General features: G+C 39.9%; 1 long non-coding RNA gene across 1 annotated transcript in view; it reads left to right on the plus strand.

The window, feature by feature from the left end:
- LOC124054351 overlaps positions 1 to 25,141 on the plus strand; it is a 218,321-nt gene that overhangs the window by 119,339 nt on the left and 73,841 nt on the right. The window contains exon 3 of the long non-coding RNA XR_006842359.1: positions 6,318 to 6,487. This is a non-coding gene — a long non-coding RNA (uncharacterized LOC124054351). The remainder of the gene's footprint in view (positions 1 to 6,317; positions 6,488 to 25,141) is intronic.

The raw sequence follows: 25,141 nt of genomic DNA on the forward strand, positions 1-25,141 counted from the left end.
AGAGATCTGGATGTTTTTGGAAGTTTTGCGCCAACATTGGTACAACTTGCAAACTTTGAGGAAGTAAAGTTGTTCCCACATCCATTTCAAAAAGTTAAACTAGCACTAAGTCATACTTTACAAAAGGATTAACTAAGTCTAACTACTGCTTATTCATTGAAATAATTCATTTATTAATGCCTAATTGAACCATAAATAAATAAATATTTTTTATTTTTAAAAAATCCTATAGCTTATTGTATATCCACCTTTAACCTCTTGATGTCATGCCTGGTGGTTTTTGGTTATGCTTTGTCTCTTGATTTCAGTCCATGTGCCATGTTTCATGTTTGTCTTGTCATGTGTTTCCATGTATTATGTTCAAGGTTTTAGTCATGTCCTGTTTTATTTTGAAAAGCGTCACTTCCCCTGTGTGTCCTGTTTTCTTGTAGCTTTGCTTTGGTTTTCCTGATTGCTTTCTCCCTCCTGATGTGTGTCACCTGTGTCTCGTTGTCTTGTCTATTTAGTCCTTGTCTTCCCTGTCACCTTTGTCTGAGCGTCTGCAGTTTTTGCTATGCCATACCAGGATCTGCGGTTTTCCCCCATGTCATGCCGGGAATGCCTTTGTTGATTTATGCCATGCCAAGTTTATGCCTGGAGTTTTTGCCACGGTCTTTAGTTCATCCTAGGCCACAGTAAGTGTGTGTTTTTGATTTTGTTTGTTAAAATAAAAGACAATTGGTTTTGGTCCTCCACCACGCCTGCCTGCCGCTTTTTGACTCTGCATCAGGGTTCGGTAAATTTCTACGTCAGCGACGCCGGCCATTTTTGATACTTGAGGCCTTATGAGAAAGTGAGAAGCCTTTCATTGATGACTTATTCACCTGTTCATGTTAAATACGTGTTAATTAGTGTTTATTAAAGCTTAAATGACTAATTTCCAACATGTAAATACTCATTTTAGCAATGATAATAAATCATTTATAAATACTTATATAAAATCCCACGTACAACGTGTTAGCACTGCGATTGTTACGGGGAGTGAACATGTTATGAATTAGTCTTTAACATTAATATTATTAATGTTAATTGCATGTTCAATGTTCACTCCTTCTTAAAGTTAATTTATGACCAAAAACCTGCTACCCATAACTTATTGTAGCACCATCCCTGACCTGTAAAGTATTTTTTGTTTGACCGTAAGTGATTATACTGTAAGCTACCAAAACCTTATACATACAGCACTCCTCATTATATAATGGCATTGAATTTTCAAGTTTATTTTTAAATGTGCTGCATATGACCCATCCACTGGCCAGAGCTCCAAGCCTACACACCTTGCAGCCCGAGCAGCCTTTACGAGGCCCCTTACAAACAGATTATCATCAATCCACAGTGGTGAGGCAATCATGTCTCTCTAAGACAGATTGCTCTGTTAAGGTGCTCCATAATTTAATATCCTTCTCGTTCTCCATCTCCCCTCTTTCTCTTTTCCCTCCCCTCCCTCCACCGGCCTGGCAAAGTCATGCTGAGTTCTTTAAAATGTATTAAATTATGATGTGTCATGAAACTAATTCTCTCACCGGAGTATGAATCACATGAAGGATTCCTCTGCGGCCCTACCTTTGACACAATGTATGCACATAGCAGGGTAATAGATTAAAATTAGCCTCAAGTTCCTTAAATAATTGATCCTGGCCCCGTTTTTTGCCTCCTGTCAGCAATCAGTATACATGGAGGTGTGAGTGTTAATGCTAAATGAAGGGAAGGAGGAGGGTTGGGGGCGCTTTACCTCACCTCGCTGTCAGACTGGCCTGTTAGTCTTTCCTAAAGACTTTTGTTGAGCATGTGGGAAACGAATGGATGAGCAGTGGGTGGGACTTAAGTTTCAGTGTTACAACACTACATCAGTGAAATGGCTTGTTGGTGCCCTCTTAATAATGTACCTTTAAAAATTCATGGATGGAATTTGAATTAATTCAATTTTTAATACCCACCATTTATTATTAAGCCTTTTCCAATGAATATTTCACATTTTAATCTTATTAACGGGATAGAGCGTTAAGACTTTCTTTGCCATACAACAGATTCTGCTTAACTGGTGTTTACCCATGATAAACCTGTTCCCCAGCAGTCTCCAGTGTAATTCAGATGGATAAAACGAAGAGATTGGTATGCTTGGTACTCGCATTCAAAGGACATTTGTGCATGGTGCTCAGTTGTGGGCTTTATTAAGTCTGAATGTGCTTGCTCCATTGGAATTTTAAGTGAGCTTCTGTATAGAAAAATTACATCGTTGACCTTCAGTGTTGCATACATCTGTCAGCCAGATGATGTATTTGTAGTTTGAGAATAACTTGGCCTCTACAATGCTGAATAGGTTCTATTTGAATATTAAATGTCTCTTTAACTATACATACAGTCAGACCATGTTGGTATTTATGGTGTGCAGCTTTATGTGTCTGTGTTTTATTAATTCCTAACAACCTGCAGCAGAGACAAACAACAACCCATTGTTTTCTGTTCAATTTTTCCCCAACAACACAAGCCATTTTTATGGATCTCTGAGTGTTTTTGCTCATTTTTTTCCCCCTCCTCTCGAGCGGCACAATATCTTTGTTTACGTGGTGATTTCCTCCTAGAGGGTCAGATCACCTGCGTTTGTATACACAGGTCAGATCCGTGGGGAGTTGTCAGCAGCTCTCAGTGTCTCTAATGAACTCCAGCCGTTTGACTGACAGACGGGTTATAGGCCGGGAGTAAACTGTGGCGCGACGTGCCGAGCTGCTGTGTGTGTGTGACTGATTGGATACATGCTTAATGAAGCGACACACACACACACAAGATACACAGTGTCACAGATCCGTTTGGGGGCATGTTGGGGGCGTTGACAATGTGAACACGTCTGGGTGTCACGTAATGGTATTTGCAAGTGCTGGAAAGAGAGGAAACTCCATTTGCAACTCTGTCTAGTGTGAACTTTGAGTCTATGGTGGTGATTCACAACCAACTTGTACCCCAGCGGGTGCTTCTGTAGTTGTCAGTGAGAATGTGGAAAGATTGTGGAGGAGAAAATATAGATTAAAATAATAAGAAGAAGAATATTTTGAGTCAGTTTTAACACTTGGACACTGAAGGAGTGTGTGAAAACCAGAGAGCAATCTAGCAGAGAAATGTAAAAATACTGGATTAAAGACTGAAAAGATAGACAGTAGGCCTCGTAGATAAATGGTTGGCAGCAAGCTGAATTAATGAATTAATGAAGCTGAAATAGCTAAACATTCGGCGGGAATAAATGTTGAAGAAGGTAACTAAATTAAGAACCGCAGGACAGTAGATAGTTAAACAAATGTTTCAACTGTTTTTGTTTCTAAAAGTAACAGTTAAAATAACCTGAAGTAATGTAGAGTTTAAGTAAACTGATGAAAAAATACTTGCAATAAATGTTTGAAGCATTCAGCTTCTGCCGCTCCAAGTTGTTATGAGTGCAAAACTGAACCTGAGCAGTTACAATCTGTGAAAACGTTATAACAAATTCAACTTTCACATAATGTTGTATACTTTATCATATAATTTAAAATCAGTTCAAATGAACACACTGAAGAGTGGTGTCAGTGTAGTGATTTTTAGTTCAAGACTGTGGGGATATGTTTTAAAATAAAGATTAGAAACCAGTGGGCTATGACGTGTTTATTCCACATGCTACATACTGTAACATTATGTCTTTACAGTATATACGCTTTGTGGCATGAACTTTGTCCCGTCTCAGCCGAAGTGCAGTGGACACAAAGGACTGCCGTTGAAAAAGCATCACTCATCTTCTTCATCAAAACAACACTTTTGGCAGCCGACTCAGGGGAATCCAGCACAATATAACAAGAAAATAGTCAACATCTCATACTGTCGCTGTCCTTCTGCAATGCTTTTTTTTTTGTTTGTTTGTTTTTCATTTTTCTTCTTTAATGACGAATACTCAAACCTCAGGTGTGTAGTACCTCGATCCGTGTGGCTTTGTTGTCTTGTCAGTGTCATGACTTTGAAGTCATATTTTACGTTGCAGGATGCTCATTTCCTTTTGTTTTTCATACTTATTTATTTATTTGCCCATGGCAGTCCAATATCATTATTTTCCCCCCTTCGATTGAAAAAGAGTGAAATGACAGTGATAAAAGAAGAAAAAGAAAGAAAGAAAGAAATCCTGTGTGTGCCAACTTTTCCACACGTTCTCCACTCCACACGTTCTGAAAAAGTCAGTTACTCTTTCAATTATTCTAAACTAGAAAGATCGCTCCAAAGAGGCGACAACGCTGACAAAGCTGGTGTAACATCTATCAGCTTGGAAATAATTTGATGTCAGTCACTTTTTATCTGTTGCATATCAAGGATAGTGGTGGCAGAATTGATTCATCGTGACAATTTTTTCTTTGGGGGAGGGGGCAGAAAGAAAGGATAAGAGAAAAGGTTGTGATTTACTCTGCGGCGATCCCTTTATTCTGTCCCTCAGCTTAATTGGAGTAGCCCAACTAGCGCCTTACATAGCCCATTAGATAGACAGCAGTGACAACAAGAATTTTCCATGTTGCTGTTTCATTAAGAAATCTGAAGGTATTTTTTCCATTCAAATCAATATCACCTCTTTGGTTGAATTCAACGAACTGGCAGCTGGCGCGCAAAAGAACTCGTCATTTTGGGTCAGACTGACAAGAATCCAAAGCATGTGGCATTGCAGCAGATTTGTTAATAGCAAGTTCCCAATTTTATTTGATGTAATCCTGTCCCAGTTCATTGTGGGGACCCAGAGCCAGAGCGGAGACGGAGCAGGGGAGCTTATCTTTGTGTCTGTGTGCTATAAGCTGGGTTGGCACTGGAATACAGGGTGTGATTTTCAGCAGTCGCCAGGCGAACTGCACTCGTGATCATTCCTGCCACCTTCCCAAACAAACTGCGGACATAAGCGCCCAGGCACGCTAAGACAGCAGGCGTCTCACACACACGCACACACACACACACACACACACACACACACACACACACACACACACACACACACACTCATTTCACCAGACAGTCTATTCCTCGCTCTAATGACTCTGTTTCATTCTCTGTTCATGGCTGTCCGACTGTGACTGCTGCTAATGCTGCTACTGCTGTGTTAACAGCAGATAAATGGCACCACTCATAGTCTAGATTACATTAGAACTCCAATCAAGAGGTAATCACTGTTGTCATGGCAACCATATCCAACGGGAAGGGTAGGATGGCATGGGAGGGTAAAGGACTGTCAACAGTAAAAGAATTTTATTTTAAGTATAGCTTTAAAGTAATATCATATAATGTAGCTCTGCGTCACCAGGCAACCACGTGTTGTTGATGTCCCCCTCCGTCGTCCGAACATCATTCTGTCACCATTAATTCCTCAACAATCTATTCTTGGTTCAGCATCTTGCTTGAGTTCTCAGTGCACATTATTAGCAGTCCACTTAGCCTCTGCGTTCAGGTAAAATCAGTCCGCTCAGCCTCTTTCTGTCCTGCTGCACTGCTAAGAGTTTTCAGACATTTTGAGCTGAATGAGGCTCTGCTGTCACAGCTGTGACAGGAATACTCAAAAACAGCAGAAAGGCCCCACAAACATGCTCATATGCATACAGATTCTTGTATCTGGGGCAAGCATGAAGTGTTGCGTCTCGTTTCTTTTCATACTTTTTAATTCTTTTGACAAACTTCCACCCCTCTGGATATACTTCACTGACAAACAAAACAGAACTGAATAACTCCTTTCAGGAAGAACGTCTTTTATTTCTGCACTTGAACCAACCCTCACAGATTGACTCCAGGACAAAGATCCTGCGCACGTTGAACTGACAGCATGAAAGGCTTGATAATTTTTGCCCCGGAAGATACTGATAAATTTTATTGGATTGCTTTGTCTCACACAACCGGATGTAATGTGACAGGAAAGTGTGGTATTTTTTTTTATTATATATGTGTTTGTAATACAAATGAGATGTCTTAATGTCTCTTTCCACATGTCAGGTGTGATTTGAAAGAACTGGTGAAAATAAAGTCAACATGAAACGTGTGCTTTGTGCAATGGACTTTATCCCACTTATACTATGACCAGTTATCAAAGATAAAAATAAAGGCCATTAATTTAGATTTTCATGCATTTTGTACAGTAAATTTAAAGATTTTCAAAAGCTACTGTGTATTTCCATTTCCCTGGTAACAGCCTGAGGGTTCGACTAATACCAGGAGCAAACATCGCAGGATGAACCTCGGGTACACGTTGCAGTTGAAATTTTGGACATTGAACCTAATGTTGAGAATTCTTTTGACAGACAAGGACACAGATTACCACCTCGACCCAGGACGGCCGATGATGAGGGACTCATCTCAGAGGACTGTGAGACTTGGAGGGCTGCGATGAGAAAGGGAGCCCATCCATGAAGCTGGTCAGAAGAGAGTCTCTCTTCTTCACTTCATCAAGTCATCTGATATCCTTCTTACGGTAAGCAGTTGTTTTATTTGCGTCCTTAAGCAGCACACAGTCCTCACAGGGCAGAGTTGCCACAGTTGTGATTGTTAGCGCAGCTGCTAGGCTGCAGGGAAGATGCAGAACATGCATTTGTCCCTGGCTGAAATCTGGATTGGACGGCGTTTTATTGCATTCACCAGCATTTTACAGCTCACATTAATGTTTGCTTTTCTTCATACCAATGAGAGAATCGGAGTCTTTACTCGCGAAGATTTTGCAAAGCTTTTTTGAATGTTTAAATCCTGCTTTGTTTACATGCTAGCAGTCTTCTTCATCACTTTTGTCAGCACTGTGATCATGATTGTGAGTTTGTATTGTCGTGGCTCGCATGTCCTCATGTGAAAACCCACCTGTGGTCAAAAACTCTTCTTTTATTTTCAGATTCTAGTTAGGCTATTCTTCTTCGTCCTTCACTGCTACACTCTCTAAAAATCAAAATCTTTTCTCTCTTGGCTTCTATCTTGGCAGTGGATGTTATTCACTCATCAACGTTGTCTCATCAGGGTCAGAAAAATACATAAATACAGTACAGTACAGCAGCACGGTGATGCAGTGGTTAGCACTGTCGCCTCATAGTAAGAGGGTTCCAGGTTCGAATCCCGGTCTGGGCTCTTCTATGTGGAGTTTGCATGTTCTCCCTGTGCCTGCGTGGGTTTTCTCCAGACACTCCGACTTCCTCCCACAATCCCAAAAACGTGCACATTAGGTTAATTGTCTACTCTGTATTGCCCCTAGGTGTGAGTGCGGTTGTCTGTCTTTGTGTGTTGGCCCTGCGATTGACTGGCGACCAGTCCAGGGTGAACCCCGCCTCTCGCCCGTAGTCAGCTGGGATAGGCTCCAGCCCCCTGCGACCCTGACGGATAAGCGGTATAGAAAATGGATGGATGGATGGACAATACAGTACAACTGAGGAATTGGCTTTTTTGTAGCTTTGTGTAAAAAAAAAAAGAAAAAAAAAGAAATAGAATAGAATTTTAAATTAAAGTCCTTGGAGTTAGTGGCCTTGTGCTTTTTCAGCTTGTATTATCATCTCTTCTGTTGTTTTTTTATGGTCAAAAAAAATTGTCAGACAGCTTCATGTTTTTGTGTAACCCTGAAAGGTGTTTTTTTTTTTTTTTTTTTCCAGTTAAGCAATCTACAAAAACAACTTCATTTACAATACTGCATCTGCTGCACAGGGTTTCTTTGATAAACAAAATTTTTAGACTGTTAGCAACCTTGACATTTGCTTTGCTGCTTTCACACAACATATTGTGATGGCTTTAAAAAAAAAAAAATGGAAGCAGCTGCATATGTCTTTAAAAACACAGGGACTGAAATTTACCACTGGCATCTGACTTGTCAAACTGAACAGCATTGCAGCACTGAATTTTTCATTTCATTTTATTTTTCTTTTTCAGCTGGCAAGCGAAAACACTGCACTTACATCTGCTTTTCTTCTTAACCTCTCTCTCATACTTGCATTTCTCTTGTTGTCTTCTATCCCAGTTGTGAGGGAAAACATCACCTCAGGTCTTATCTTTCAAATGTTGAGAAAATGCTCACAACCTTGACAGAGTCTCTAAACATTTTGCCCCCCTGTAAATATAAGGCTTTGTGTGAGAGAGAGAAAAGTTGGAGGCTGCCTTCACAGAGCCGGAGGGTAAACATGCAAACCTTGATTAACTGGTGTAATGCCTTTTTTTCCCCCGAGAGAGCGTCTACTCTGCTGGCTCATACTGTAGATTTCTATATATAGCATCTTGTATGCTTTCGTTTATTTATTTTTGTATTTTTAGAATCTCTGTCACATAAATCTGTGAGAGAAGAGGGAAAAGATTTTGCAAAGTGAAAAAGGGGGAAGGTGATGGCTTTGACGTTACTGAATACAACCATGACTGAAGTGTTACCAGCTCCAATGTCATGCAGAAGTTTGCAGGGTTCCTAATATACTTTCAGATAGATAATGGAATATGATTTCAAAAGGGTTTCAAATGCACTCCAGTGTGCTGTAGTCACTGTGCTCAAATATTATTGATGAGAATATACTGTGTCCAATATGTCCCCTCAGGCAACAGGGACCATAAAATAAACCTTTATTCAGTGAAGAGTGAACACAATGTCCAGAGAGCTGCTAAGCTGTTCAGATAAAGAGGCGTTGAGAGTGTGTGTGTGTCTGCCAGTGTGAGGTCCAGGGCCTGCTTTTGATTGCATTTTTATATGTGCATGTGTTTATCATGTGCAAAGGGAGCATGAGCAAGTGAATTTTGTGAAATAACATTTCTCCAATATGAACATTTAGGTTCGATGCGGGGTTTCCAGCAGTAAATTCAAGGGATTTAGTTAAGATTTAGTTGAAATTCCTTCACTGAATACAAATTCTTCACAAGTTAGTAGCAAAGCTGCCAGAATTGAATGAATTGATGTGTATCTGCCTGTCCACCATCTCATGCTGTGCTGTAGGCCTCACATATCTTTGTGCACATTAAGACAGATTCCAGCATATTTTGGATGCAGGTTCTTCTGTGTTTGTGTTTTTCGGGGATTCTCTTGCCGTTTAGTAACGCACTTCGATTGAGTTGGCTGACTCGTCAGACAAATTTTAAAAAGAATAGTCAAAGAGACTTTTAGTGGCTCCAGTGATTCCCATAATGCAATTTAACAGCATCTTTCACTGGATACTCAACATGAAAAACTGTAATCTGAAAATATGTATATTAAAATGAATGCTGATTAGTCAAAGTCTGTCACTATAATATAAGATTCTACAGATGATTGAATCAGCTCATCACGCAGGGATCTGATGTTTCTAATCTGCACTGTCAGATCACAAATGAATATCATGTTCAGGCAACGAATGAGAAACAGGACCTCACAGGCACATATAGCTCTCTGTGTGTGTGTGTGTGTGTGTGTCTTTTATATGTGCTAATTTGAAGGCTATTGCTGTTTGCTGATTAAACCCAAAGAACCAGAATGTGACAGTTTGCATGTAATTTAAAATGTGTGAATTAAACAGGCTAAGATTTTGACATGTATACACATGTCTACCACCCACCTACAGTACACACACACATATGCAAAGACACATTGATATACTCTGACAGGCACATGGCACTGTATTTGTATTTGTATTTACTCTATTTTATGTTATTTATCGTGATTCACTTAGTTGTTCTTGCTTGTTGCCTTGTGTTGGACAAAAGTACTGGGACACACCTCTTTATTAGTGAATTCAGGTGTGTATCCAAGACATTCTGGACAATACTGTGTTTCAGTTTGTTGACAGCCCTTTTCTATTCCAGCATGACTGTGCCCCAGTGCACAAAGCAAAGCTCCATAAAGACATGGTTGGATGAGTTTGGTGTGGAAGAACTTGACTGGCCCACACAGAGCCCTGACCTCAACCCCATCCAACACCTTTGGGATAGACCGTGAGCCAGACCTTATGGTCCAACATCAGTGTCTGACCTCGCAAATGCTCTACTTCATGAATGGGCAAAAATTCCCACAAAAACACTAGAAACACAAATCTTGCTGACAGCCTTCCCAAAAGAGTGCCAATACTTTTGTCCATATGGTATATCATTTTACCATAGCGGCAATGCTTTCAAAGTACCACTTTTCTTTTTCTAAAAATCCATAGCAGGAGACATTCATGTGACTGACTGTTGTTGATTGTGCCCAGTTTAACCCAAGTGCCCCGTCTGCAGACCAGTTGCAAGTTTGTCAGGACTTTTGCTTTTCCACGCTTGAAGCATCTGATGACACACACACACACACACAACGCACAAGCACATATTATAACTCCAGGTGGAGCTACAACTGCACACAACACACACATTCACTTGCCTCCCAGCTCATCAGATGTGGCAGAGAACAGAGAGTTCATAATTATAGGCTGTTTTCACATATCTGCCCAACTCTTCCTTTGGAAATATGGTTTTATAATGGAAGCCCGGCCTCTTGGTCCCCATGGAAGAGAATAATACCTATCTTCATTAATTATGACTTAATGAAATACAAAATTGCCCCAGGTGCTGTTTGACTGACAGGTGGTCTTGCAACATAGGAAAGACTCCTTGAATGTTCATAGGCCTCACAGTACTATGTTAGCTTCTAATTGGCAATTTACTACCAGCTCAATTGTCAGGATTGCTTTCTCAGTGTCTGTGGAGGTTTTAGCAGCAGTGTTTTTCAGCATCCAGATTAATTTCTTAAAAGGCCACTTTTTTTTTAAAAAAAAAGTGTCTGGCTTGCAAACAAAGGGATGTAATTTAAGGAGGGTGGGGGGGGTGCTGGTCTTGGAAGTATTGTGAAAGAGCTCAGAGGAAGTGTGAGTAAGAGACAGAGATATCGACAGAAAGATGGAGAGAGAGAGAGAGATAGGAAGGAAAAAGAGAGAAAGAGAGACTGGCTGGGAGCATTAAACATAAGTGAAATAAATGTTCTCAACAGGTACTTCTGTTGGAGTCGCCTCCACTGAAAGAGCAGATCAGTCTTGGAGGTTCTGCTTTACCCTTTTATCGAAATCCCATTTTTTATGAGCTTGGAAATCTGACACACCTTTTTTTTATCGAATTCCGGTGTGGTACGGGGCTGTTTCTCAGGGGCTGGGCTTGGTCTCTTACCTCCAGTGACAGGAAATCTTAATGCTTCAGCATACCAAGACATTTTGGGCAATGCTATGCTTCCAACTTTGTGGCAACAATTTGGTGAAGGCCCTTTTCTGTTCCAGCATGACTGTGCCCCAGTGCACAAAGCAGCTTCCAGAGACCATGTCCAAAGACATGGTTGGATGAGTCAGATGGGGCAGCAAATGGGGAGCAACACAACGATCTCACCACAGTCCCTTTTGGTGTAATGGTCAGGTGCCCCAATACTTTTGTCTATATAGTGTGTGAGCATGTTTATGCATCCAAATAATTCTGTCTCCTCCACATACTTACAGAGGAACTAAAGCTGGAATGATAATTCAATTAACTGATTTGACAACTCAATCAGAAAATTAATTACTAAGAATTCTGATAATGAATTAGATAATGAATATATTTTTTGTTGCAGCCCACTCAGGTTCAAAATGTGAATATCTGCACAGTTTTCTTATTTTATATGGTTCTAGACTGGTTGAGGGAAAAAGCAACACATCTAAATGTGGAGTTTTGATTCAAATTTTTTCATGATCTTTAGAGACCAAATAATAAATCAACTAATTTATAAAGTAAGGGTTTTATGCAGTGAGATTATTGCCACTATTTCACGTAGACCAGATCCCATTTTACCTCCAAAAACTTATTTCATCTGCAGCCTCTCTGATCATCAGACTTCTCATGTTCCTTCGCTCATCATAGGCTTTTCTTTTAGCAGTGTAGCCCTTTTCCCAGATCATAGCCATTAGTAAGGCGAGTGTCAAAATGATTCTATGAATGTCAAAATAAGAGCATAGTTGTAATTAACTGGAATTTAAATGTACTTGAATCTGCTTGTTTGGATTTTAAGTAACGCGTTTATCAGACTTCATGTAGCTCTCCATGGAGATGACCAGTAAAAGAGTTTGTCTACAATACTGATGAAAGATGACTACACTTATATTTTAGCCGTGGATGTCATATCTGATTTTATTGAAGACACTGTTGCATAATAAGGACTTCACTTATTCTTTGATCATGTCTTGATTTCCTTGTGTTTGAAGTGACACGAATCATAAAAACATCATTCTCTGTGATTATAATACGTTTCAGTGGACTCTGGTGTTTTTTTATTCAGCTAGCAGACATATACAGCATGTGAAGTGCCTGGGCTGCCAGTGCTAATGAGTTATTGCCAGTGATTCATTAGAGCTGCTGTTGATGGTTGTCGATAGAAGGATGTGTCAAGCCTGTGGCGATAATACTTTGCTTGGCAATGGACACATTTTTTTTATGGAAATTATGTTAAGAGTGAAAGAATCATCTTGTCCTGATTTCACTTTGGATGTGGGTCCACAAATTAGCAGAGTAAGCACGTATAGGTCTGGTTTCTATGTTAATTGTTGACGACAATTCATTTTCAGAATCTGCGCTAACCACTGTAGTACTTTAAAGTATATAAATGATAGATGGCCTTCAGTTGTGTGTATGTGTGTTCCAAAACCATTTGCTGTGACAGCCTGGTCCAGCAAAAGGCTCTAGCCACTTCTTATCCCTGACTGGTTGTTTATTAGCATTGGAGAAACTTTTTAACGTGTGCATTAATTAAAGTGGGGGGGGGTGTCAAAGTGGCGGTGGAAATCCACTTCAGTATCCCCACTAAATTCTCTGCAATGGTGAGGTGAGTCAGTTGCCTTAATTAGTTTAGTCTTTCTTTTTCCCCGTCTCGTAGAGTCATTAATGTCGACATGAACATTTTTCTCTCATTTGAATCGGCAAATAATGAAAGCGGAGTGACATTTGTGGGGTTTGGAGGGGGGGTAGTCACAACTTTTTAAAACAGCAGGAAGGCGGCAATTAACAAGATCTGACAACCCAGAGGGACTCACAAGCACACATTCAGGCAAACACAACACACACTCAGATACATTCAGACCCACTGTTTACAGTCCTCAGACGGGCATATTCCTCGAATACTTGAAGAAATTAATATGCAGTATGTCGCTCCTGATTCATCCTCATCAGACAAGTATTAAGTAATAGAAATCACACTTGCGCAAAATTTAGACTTATCTTATTTTGATCCTCCTCAGTGTGCCATTGAGATCTTAGTCTGGAAATTTTGTCAAGGAGATAGACCTCGCACCAAAACAGCTTCCATCCCATCAGAGAAATAGATGGCTCATTGTTCACTCGGCAAATGAGAGCTCTAATTGTTTGGATGCTGCTCTCCTTCGTAAATTTAGCAGTGATAATTAATTGTAGTGAGTAAAAACACTCATCAGGGAGATGAACCATTAGAGAGTTAGGTAAACAAACCTTTATCTGTTACGGGTGAGTGGCTGATAAGAATTGATGAGAAAAGTTTGATTTTTCACCCATAAAAAACTGAACAAAAAAAAAATGTAATTGGTGAAACTTTTCTCACACTCGATCCAAGCAGGAAGCATCTGCCCAAGGGTCGAAATCTGAATGAGTCATTATAATCAGGATTTAATTACTTTAATAAAACTGTTATTTATCTCTTTCTTTGGTTGTTAACAGAATGATTGTGTTGCCAGTGTTCAGTGCGAAAGGCAGCCTCGTTAGCTCCTTGTTGTCCTTTCAAGAATCCCAAAAGTGTACTTTTTTGACACAATAAGTTTTTCCAGATAAAATACATTTATTTTAAAATAACTGTGTAATAGTAGAAATATATTATAGTGTTCATGTTTTATGTAAGTGGAGTTAAAAAATATAATATTTGAGGTATAATATAATCTAGAAATATAGTACCTCAACATTGTACTTGAATAAATGTCACTTAGATTCATTATTGGTTATTTTAAACTTTGACTGCAAATCTAAAATATCCAAATATCAGTCATAAATCTCTTTGATTCCTAATGATCTTTGACATCCCTGAAAAACAACACATCATTAGATCCCTACATGTAATCCAGCATTATGTTTTGTACTTCTGTCTGATTAATATCAGCCTCACTGATAATGTTTGTACTTTGTACACTGAAAGCATTCAACTGGCACAGCACTGATTGTTTTTTATTGTAAAGCGGTGACAGAAAACACAGTGTATTTGTTAGGATAGCACTAACTGTGTGCATCAAAACTTAATCTACAAAACGACAGCAATGCTTTTCAACGGGTCTTTGTCAGTGGATCAGTTTTTTGCAGGGAGTAATGGAACAAGAAGGAACTGTTATATACCATTTCTGGTACTATTTCTGGTACTATAGTAAAGGGAGTACCCTTTACTATCAGCAGTGTATCCTGCTACTTAAGATCAGCACATACTGCTCTTGGTCCTTCCCTCATTCATTATTCAGTAGGCTTGAAATTATGTGGATAAGACTGTTGTTTAACACGTGCAACTGTGAAACCACTGCTGTAAGATCCAATCATTCTGTTCTGCGGTGAAATTACTCCATGCTGTTTTTCTTTCTGTTGTGCCCCATGCATTCAAATACATGATCATGTAGTAATACTTAACTTGAACCATGATGTACAGCCAGAAACTCAACAACAAAGCAATGCTCAGCAGCATGGCTTGTCATTCTACTCCCACTCACTGAAGTCACGGTCTTAAACTAATTCATGCTCTTTAGTCTCAGCGTTATATATGTAAGTGAAAAAGAAATATTCAAGCATCTCAAACTGACACACCTCAGCAAAGTATGTCACCAGGAAAGAAAGAGGGCAAAAGAAAGTTGAGTGAGTGAACGAGGGGCGGCAGAGCCAGAGGGAGGACCAAGCAGTGCAGTGAGGGAGGAAAAATGGAGGAGTAGATGGAGACTGCCTGATTGGAAAATGGATCGGTGACAAAACGCCACAGCTTGGAGCTAAGATTAGGATTCCATCTGTCTTGAATGAAATATTCAAATATATGCTGGCAAGAGGAGGCATATTACTAAAAGGATGGATGTGGAGAATATGTGAAACAATGACAGACTCTTTACATCCAGAAGGGTCAGCGTTCACCCAGACTGTTATTTAGCTTGGAGAAGGAGAGCTCATATGCTCCTGAGGCGTGTGTGCTGTTGCATTTGTAAAGCAGTGAATGCAGTGTTTTTATAAAGAGAATAACACGCTGAAAAGTTCATTGTACACAGATCAATCAGCATCGCTCTTGTACTTTGTATCTTGCAATTACAGGGCGTTCAGATCCAAAAAAGTGTGTAAAAAAGCATGTTGTTTCAGGCACTGGGGAAACAATTAAATGCAATCCACTATGGCCTGTTTATGTGATGGATCCATGATTTATAAGTCTTAACAAAAATGCTATGCAACAACTAGGCAATAATTAGAGTTAAGAGGCCAGTATGCTTCATCAGCACTGCCTGTCACGTGGTCAGATAGGTTAGGAAACCCCCTCCACCCACAACCTTCTAAAGGTTCTAAACTTCTGGCGCTGCATCCAACAATTTCTGCAACTTTCCAAAAACCAACAATTCGACTTTCACACAAGCTGTCGACAACAACTGACAGGGAGGATGGTTTAGGTTTCTTTGTTGATTCTCTGAATCAGGAACTTCGGTTTCCTGTATGAAGGCCTGACTGACTAGTTGACCCTCCACCATCTCCGAACTCCACATCCTGACTTTCTCCCTTGGTAAATAAAGGACACACTAATTCCTACTTCCTTGGCAGAGAATGTCCGGCTTTGTATAATAACCACATTGGCATTGGCCAATATGGTTGTCAGGCCTTCTAAAACCTTTCTACAAATGTGGACAATATAAAAGTGAGAGTTTTTACCCCACACTTACTGGCAGACTTAATGATTTAGCAGTTTACCTCGTTGTCTGAGATTCTTGCAGCACATTCACACAGTATGGATGGATGTTCTCTAAATCCTGAGTATCTAAATGAGCCTCCTAAATTTTCAGTCAAAAATCTATCTAAGCTCTCATTAATAATTTCCACTGCAGCGTTCATGATTCTTGACATGGAGGAGGAGGAGGAGGAGAAAAAGTGCAGAAAAAGCAAACCAGACTCTAAAAACTACTGAATTGCTGATCTGTACAAGTGTGATGTCATCATACGACCTCCTTTTGGCAAAATGTGGCAAGTAATCTGTGGTGGAAATTTTGCTGGAGGATTAAGAACACAGACGACCTTTGAAGTTATTACACATCACAGGAGTAAGAAAAGGTCTCTATGAATAGGACTTTTGACTGGCAACTGGTACTGGTATCCCGTACAAGAAATTTCTCAGTCTCAGCATTAGCGTCATTGAAGTGTCATTGTACAAGAAATCACTGCCAGCACCTGGGGGACTGTTTGGCAGCTCACCTCTGACATCCCCGTGCAGTATGACAGTCAATTTTCCTATGGGGAGGACAGGAGAAGGAACATGGAGATAGTTGGGTGCGGATGTGAGAGACTGGCAGGTAATTGCTCCTCTATACACAAAATGTACAAAAAAATCTCAAGATTATTCTTTTAGATTCTCTCCAGTTGTATTTCTACATGCTTGGTCACTCTTTCGACTCCTACTCATCAAGCATTAAAGGTGGACTGTGGATATAGTGATTTGCATGCTTTAAAGTAATTTAGGAGTGACCTTCAAAGAGAAGGCAAAGAGTGCCAAACAAACAAGACAATCAAAATGTCAGGACAGTTACGCAAGATGGGATGTCAGTAGGAAATGCACCATAGCTGATCCACTTTAATTCCATTGAATGGGAATCTATCAAATGAACAGTGAGCTTCATTACAAAGCAATCAGATGAGATGCATCCACACATTTCCGAAAAGATGACACTGTAAGCGAAAATGCTTTGGTGATATTTTAAATGTCATGACGTTATTACTTCTTCGATAAGGCTTTTGCATGGGCTTGATGATTGAGGACTATGAAGATTATCTTTTCAAGGAAAAAAGGTAGATTTAATATGTTTTCTGTTTTTATGTGCCCTGGCATGAATAGACAATTCTGATTAGCTGGACGATGTCCAGCTGGGATCTTATCAAGCGACATTTGACAAGTTTTCTAAATTAAAACAGACCAATAATCTTTAAAATCTTCATTTACGGATAACAATGCACTGATTAAGATTTGTTTTAACAACAGGAGCCTGAAAGTACTTCTTCAATAAATATTTTGTGCTTCTGTTGACTCAAAAGTTGTGAAAAAGAAAAGTGTTAGTTACAGAAATAGAGCTACCAGTATGGTGACAGGTTATATTTTGGTCCTCAAGCAATGCATTATCAAATGCACTGGGTAATATGTTAGTGCAAATCAAACTTACATGTATAGCTTTTCAGAAACAGTCATGTAAAGACTGTTAAAAGAGAGCTTGAGAGACAACCAATGACTCCTTTCTCACCTTCAAACAGAAGGTCAAGCGTAGCAGGAATTGCATGAGAGTTGCTGGTTCAATCCCACCTGGGGACCTTTGTTGCATATCATACCCCCATCCCTCTACCCACACTTCCAGTCTGTCTCTTAACTATCGTAGTGTCCAATAAAGGTGAAATAGCCCTAAAATGTCATTTCTGAACTTTTGCATGATCCATTCAACTCCTAAACTTTTGTTGTTTGTTTTCCATTAGCAAACTCAGCTTGATCCAACAAGGAGATAGTTACGCTGATGACCATGTACCATTGTGTTTACGGTAGCAATGTGTGTGTTAATGTAGAAAACTGGTCAAGAGAAGCAATTAATTAGCACTTTTGAGGGCCTCATTTAAAGTGGTGCACTTTGTGTGAAAAGTTCCAACTCCTTGTTGTCTTTTGTTTGTTTGGAAATGAGCTTTTTTTCCATCCCATTTGGTAAAAAAGCAATTAGACCGCCGTGCAGCAATGGATCACACATAGTTGAATTATGTCAAGGTGAACAATTATCATTTTGAGGTGAATAAATTAAAAGAATGTAATTAACAGCCCATATTGAGTAGATGCCAACCAAACTGTGGTATTTCAGAGGTGGAGATTTAATCACAGCCCGGGTGGTTTGAGAGACCGACGCTTTTATTGGTTGTGACAACTGTGGGCATGCAGAGGAAGGGGTGGAGCTTGTGACGAAGCCGAGTGGCGATGGAAGTCACAAAGTCTTGGTGTCAACCTGGAATCACCCAGACAGTGATCACTCACATTCATCCTGCCCAAAGTCGCAGCAAAGCCATCTCTGAGGAGAGCGTACGACAGGAAGGGGGGGGCTTCTATTACAATTTGCATCACCTGTTAGTCAGAGGATTCAAATCAAAGATCTAGTTTCTTTCTTAATTGTTTTGCTTTCCTCGTACTTTCATGTAAACGTTTGAAAATAGCTTTTTACCCACTTATTTTGTCTTTTCATCACAGATTTCTTTCTACCCAACAGCTCACTTTGAATATTTGCGCACATAATGCCTCTTAACCAAACTGAGCAAAGTTTAAGAACAAGAAAAACAAACAACCAGTAAACAAACTCAGTTCTCTTCATTAATCTTCCTTTAAAGTGGATCTTTCCTTTCTCTGATGGGATGCCTTTGTTCCATTCTTCAAAACGTGATTTTTTTTAGTGTGAAGAGAAGCTGATTTCAGCGTTGTAAGATAAACAAGCTGAAATAAACTTTTTATAGGCTAAATCTGTCTAATTAAGGTAGATTTTCAACAGTTTTTCTTCTCTTCTTTTTTTGGTCAAAAAGAAATAATGTATGTAGTAATTGAGCAGCTTTGTATGTTATATACTTTATTATTTTTGGAGGATGCTAAGTTTAGCAGATTGGAAATTTTAATACAGTACTTGAAATGAGAAATATTGTTACACCAAATGTCACTTGATTGCCTTTTCTGCTTTGTAAACTGAGCCAGTGAACTGTAAGTGCTTGGTGTTAACAGTGCTTTAAATGAAGCAACTCAGATGCACTTTTCTGGATTTGAATATTTCACAAATGCACAAAAACTGTTTACTAGTTACTCACTTGAATGAAAGGTGGCCAAATGTAAAAACATTGGCCAAAGGCAGGCATATCTTTGACCAGGCATGTAGATTTATTTATTGATTTGCAGCACTCGAATAAAATTGGAGGAAAAAGTTAAGGGCTTGAGAAAGAGTTTGGAGGGGTACTTTGTCCTTGGAGAAAATGCAGTGTAGACTACAAAGAATGTAGAAACAAGACAAGAGATGAGAAAAAGGGCCTAAAAGTATCTGAACAGCCCCCTCCAGGCCCAGTGGAGCACTCTCCACTGCCCATGATCATAAATCCAGTTCTGGTAGCTCTGTACCTGCAGCTTCCAGATGATTCCTCTCTGTCTCCCTCCACCTCCCTTTTCATTTTCTGTACCCTGTACACTGTACCTGTTGGAGGAAGCAAAATACGTCCTACATATCAGTGAGGGAGAAGGGAGGGGAGCCACGAGGAGGCCAAGTCACCACCAAGTCAAAGGATGTTGATCACTTGTGTCTTATCGCAGGCAGAGCCAGGCCACCCCTTGTGAATTAAAGGAGAAATAGTATCTCGCTCTCTCATTTTTCACCACCCAGAGATGTTCGGTTGCTCCCTTTCTTCCGGCTCCTGCGCCAGAGAGATAATCCAGGCCCATTCCGAGCAGCAGAATCCATCTTTCTCGGGGTGTTGGACTACTAGTCCTTGGATCCTCTGAGGTCATTGGTGGCCAGGCAAAACTGAAGTGTTCCCAAACAGAGACCCAATTTTTTCACTTAATACTATTTTTATTTCTACTACATTTCATGGCAAAAGTTGAGGACTCTTGGACATTTTAATTAAGGTGGTATTTTGGGTTTATTTGGCTTCACTGCTTCACCTTGCCATCAGACATCTTGTTCTGATGGGGAACTGAAACCATTATATCCTTCTCTCCACCAGACTCATGGACAGACCATGTTCTTCGAGGTTCTGTTGTTTTTGTCAAGGTTTGCTTGTTTGTGTTATTGTAGTGATCCCTGCAAATCTAATCTAACACTTATTATTTAAACAGTAAGAGATGTTTTTTTTCTGCTATGATAGAGATGTTTTTTTCTGCCATGAGGACAGACTGTTGAAAACATAAAGAAAAATTGAAAAATAAATGTTCTTGCTGTTTAATTTTCTTTTTTTTTTTTTTTTTTTTTTTTTTGTCAGGAAAATGATGTTTAAACATGTAGGATCCCTAATTACGAATTATTTCTCATCATCTGAGCATGGCAGGCGCTGTGACACTTTCCTTTTGAAGGATTAATAAAGTACCATCCAGTCCAATGTCTAATTGAATCAGTGATTCATATCAGCTGTGAGAAGGGCCTAACTGTCAGTTCAGGTCTAAATTATACATATAAACACACACAGATGACTCACTGTAATTTCATTTGAGGTTGAAATCAGCTGATGTTGCCGTGGTTTGCTGGAGGAGAATGTGTAGGTTTTTGCACTTCAAAAGCTGTCATAACCAGTTGCAATAGATGGAGGGAAGAAAAAGTGCTTCCACTTCCTCTGAAATTACCATACCACTTTGGGAACACGGAGACTAAAGCACCTCAGCGGTGATCTAAGCTGACCTGTACTCATTATGAATATTGCAGATTTTTATTTTTTTTCATGCCCTGAAAATGTGTCTTGGCAGGTATCCACAGTGCAATTGGAACAGAACAAGTTTTTATTCTTCAGCATGGATCTGTGGCTTGTTACAGCCCATGCTGGTTCCCTCCTTCAATCATTTTGTTCATTTTATATTTGTACCGTATGTACAGTTAATTAAGAGACCACAGGTTGTTTCCTTTGACATTTCTTGTCTGCCTTTATTCGCTCATAGATCTCCTTTCTACGCTCTGTCTGTGCAGTTGTTCCATTAAAACACTGGCTGGTTAGCATTTTTGTTTATCTATTGTTGCCATAGTGTACAAAGTTTTGTTTGTGAATGGTATGTAGCAAACCGTTGGAATGGCTGGGTATTGCTGTGAGTAGCTAAGCCTCGTCCTTGCATTCTCCTCTGACAGCAAATAAAAAAGTCAGACATCCTAGAATCCTGGATATCAGCACCTATGAGGCAGATGAAAACTGCCAGAATTGTGTGGGCGAGGGGAAAGAGAAGTAAATAAATAGCTTGAGAAAGATATTTCCTTTTAAGTTTTTCTGCGTCTCAGTGAGGCGACACACTTTCTTTGTGAGGGGAATATTGGTGTGACTTGACAGGAGTTTAAAAGATTTATGAAACACACCAAGTCGGTTGTGTGTTCCTGTATGCGTACTCTGCTGTATTGAAATACAGAAGAATTCTCCTCACTCTAAATTCAAACTCTGGAAACTAGCTGCTCAAACATGCAGGTGCACAATGTGAGGCAGATTACAACAAACTTGTGTCCGCATTTGTTTTGCCACTTTACATGCTTGGCTTCAGACCAGTGCTTCAAGGCCACTAATTGGACAGCAGACCATGCATGCTGAATGGCATATGTTTCTGCCTCTAATGACCCTGCTGTCGCAGCTCAGTGACAGGACACGAGCAGAAGAAGCACCACCATCTGACATGTGCCAGAGTCCCTCCTCTTTACAAGTCTTTGATCCAGCATTTTGTTGTCCAAAATGTGGCAACACTGCTGCATGAACAGAAATGAGGAAACTCAGAGTTCAATACGGGCATGCACTCAGTTTTTTAGTAGTTCTGATCCACTGCACAACAGAGATGCTTTTTGCCATTCTGATTAACAGGACTTAATCAGTGGCACTTGACGAAAAGGATTCTCACATCTCTGGTCATGAATTTGGCCTTAAATTGAAACGAAATTCGTTTTGAGAGTTAGATTTGGCAGCAATCCCTGCTGTGATTTACATGTTAAGGGTGGATACATTACCGAGGGTCAAGAGAGCGCCCACAGTGAACGGTCTGAAAGAAAGAGGCAGAGAATAAAGATCTTCAGGATCTTAAGGGCTTCAGTCAGGCAGCTTTCAGGCTGGCTCAAGGATGATGTCGGCGGGTTTTTTAATTGGTGCTCCAGATTTTTGAAGATTTCTCCATTATAGCAGTTAAAGGCACTTCATAAGATTAGTTCAGCCTAAAACGACCACAAATGACTGGAGGACTGATAATAAAGGGTGCTAATAAAGAGGACTTTCCAAAGTTAGAATCAGTGGATATGAGTCTTCTTTTTTTATATGCACTACAGAGCGTACATTTACATTTTAGAACAGATTAAATTGACTGAATGCTCAACTTTAGACAACTAACACTGGCTGCATCTCACTGCAGAACATTCATAAAGCTGCTGTTGCAAAAAGTGTTACGCTATATAAATATTCGCCCTACCTCCTATCCAACTACGTTTATTCAAGCACTGCTTACAGAACTTTGAACTTTACACATTTGAGGAGCTCCCTTTCTACTCCACAACATTTTTCTGACAGTTCTGGTTGATTAGGATTCTTCATACGCTTTCTCTCCATTGTAAACAATTTATCACCAAATGTGTTGATTTTGAACATTTGTAAAATGTCTCTTTGCCCTCATTCTCAAGCTAAATAAACAATTTAAAACAAATTCCTTGGATTAGCTCAAAGACACATTGTCACAAATATGAAAGCAGGGGTGTTTTTTTGTGAAAAGTTTCCTTTTTAGATATGTGTGGTTCTCACAGGACAGCAACGCTACAAATATATGCGAATCTCGTTTGACATGATGCATTGCTGTAGATTAACAGTATACAGGGATGTTAAAATGAGCTCAATCTTAAACAACTATAGCAGCAAAAATGCAACATTAATGTCTTATTCATTAGTGTCTTAGTGAGTACTTGCTTTTATTTGAGCATGGTTTTGAATACAGGTCTCATACTTGCAGAGTATTCTCACTCTTTATCTGTATCAGCAAGTGAAACAGCATGTTCCTACAGACTGCTCATGCATCACATGTAATCTTGCACAAGGACATATCTCGCTGTCAGTCAGTTGCTGCGACGGTGCTGTTGTGTTGGCGATTTGCTCTGGGGCTTTTTGCTGTTGACGGAGCTGTGTTGTTCGCACAAAATCAGAAGTCCCAGATAACACGAGCAGATGTGGCGAGGGGAAGAGAGGAACCTGATGGGAAAGCGAAGCAGGCAGCAGTCAGACAGATTTAGTGGAGAATCCCTGATGTTTTGTTCCTGCTTATGAACCAACACGCACACAAATGAACAGAACATACACTACATATATGTATCTGCTTCTACAACTTGCATGTTTCTGTCCGTATTAAACACACAAGAAACAACATGGAGGGTGATAAGACATAATCAGTTTGTTTCAGTGGTGGGTGAGCATGAGCTTGCTGTCAAACTGTGGCCACTAGACCTGTTTGTTGGCCTCACAAATGACAAATATGTTGGATAAACTTCAAAACTTGTGGAAGAAAACACACTTTTAACACAAAAAAGAATTGGGAAGTAGTTTATTTCATTCAGCTTGTGTGTCATCAGAGAGAAAAAGTTAGGAATGTGAGGCTTAGTATCACACTGGTATTATTTGGAGAGACAGTTTGGCTCCAAAGGGCAGTTCAAAGGAACAGTTCTGAGGGTTTGTGGATGCCTTTCTCTCAACAACACATTCTGTACCCCGAAACAGATGTTGGTTGTGTATTCTGTTGCTGACTTGCTAACAATAGCTTCATAGAGCAAAGCGGGAAATAGACAACAAATCCATTGTCCTGTTCTGTGTGCAAGTTGTCTGAGGCTAATATGAGGATTTTAGCTGTCTAAGGATAGCAAATTAAATTTGTGTCTTCATTCTGGCTGTTCTGTGTTTTTGCGACTACCAGGAAGTTTTCCACTGCTGCAGCTCAGTGAGTAAACACTGTTTGGAGGAACACAAGGGGGGTATTTGTACTAAAAAGACTTCTCGCTGCCGCAATGTAGAGGAGGGGTAATTATAGCGACCCACAACTCATGCAACATACAGTACATATGTGCTTATTGTATTAAAATAGACTTAGAAAAAATACAATCCTTTGAACTTGGAAAAGGAGGCAGCTGTGTAGGTGGAGGAAGTCTGCTGAATTGTTCTGGGGGCAAGGATGAGGCAAAACACGAGCACAGGGAGCTGTTGGAAGTGTATTCTGGGCTAAATGGAAAACAAAAGTATTTACAGAGATGTTCAACTGTTTCTTTAAAACAAAAGCTAATGAATAAAAGACTACCGATAATACTGTCAGTACGATCTCTACCTGCCTTAGCTTGATAAATCTCCCGCTTCTCACAAAATGCAGTACAACGCAGAGGTGTCAAAAACTCATGACTGATTGCACACTCTGCCAGATAGGCAGGAACACGCTGACGGTCAAAGGACACGGCTGTCATGTCCCTCGAGTGCGTCCTGTGATTGACAGCCAGATACCAAGTGGCAAGTAGTGCGTTTGTCACTGTACTCTGTAATCAAGTCTTTACCTGCTATCTGTGATCTGCCGCTGTGGTTATTGGCAGCATGCTGTTATACACAACCTTTGACACTTGTCTTTCACATCTTGTCATGCTCCTATCATCACCACCACTGCCGCCCTTTCCTATTTGTTTTTATTTATTTATTTACATTTTTATTTATTTATTTTTATGACTTTTTAATTTCAGACTGCCTCACATTGCAAGCATGGGGAAAAAAAAAAGAAAGAACCTGCACATTCATCATCTTTCAATTTAGAGCCTCGAGATTCACTCTCCAAGATCCACTGATACCCCAATGGGGAGACAGATATTTGCATTTTGATTAGCGGGGGCCAACGTCTCTCTCTCGTCTCCAATTCCACCCAGCAACGCAGATGACAGTCTCTCCGCAACTGCACAGATTGAAACTACACAATTAAATAATGAATCAAATGCTGGTGGGTGTGGGGCGGGGTGGGGGTGGGGGGGCTCTGTAGACCTCTTTGAATGCCATGTCTGATGATTACTTTGGTGTAGTGTTTCGCTGTTGCCTGGTGTCAAGAGAAAGAGCCTCAAAATTTCACACAGATTTTTTTTTTATATATCTTATTTTATTTTATTTTAAAGTTTGGCATTGGTGACGCCTTTTATTGTTAAACTGGGGGAAGGGAGACCAGCTGTTTGAGCTGTCTCGTGTCACTCATAAAGAGTGA

Source organism: Scatophagus argus, chromosome 23 (genome assembly GCF_020382885.2).
Source record: "Scatophagus argus isolate fScaArg1 chromosome 23, fScaArg1.pri, whole genome shotgun sequence".
NCBI classification, from domain to species: domain Eukaryota; kingdom Metazoa; phylum Chordata; class Actinopteri; family Scatophagidae; genus Scatophagus; species Scatophagus argus.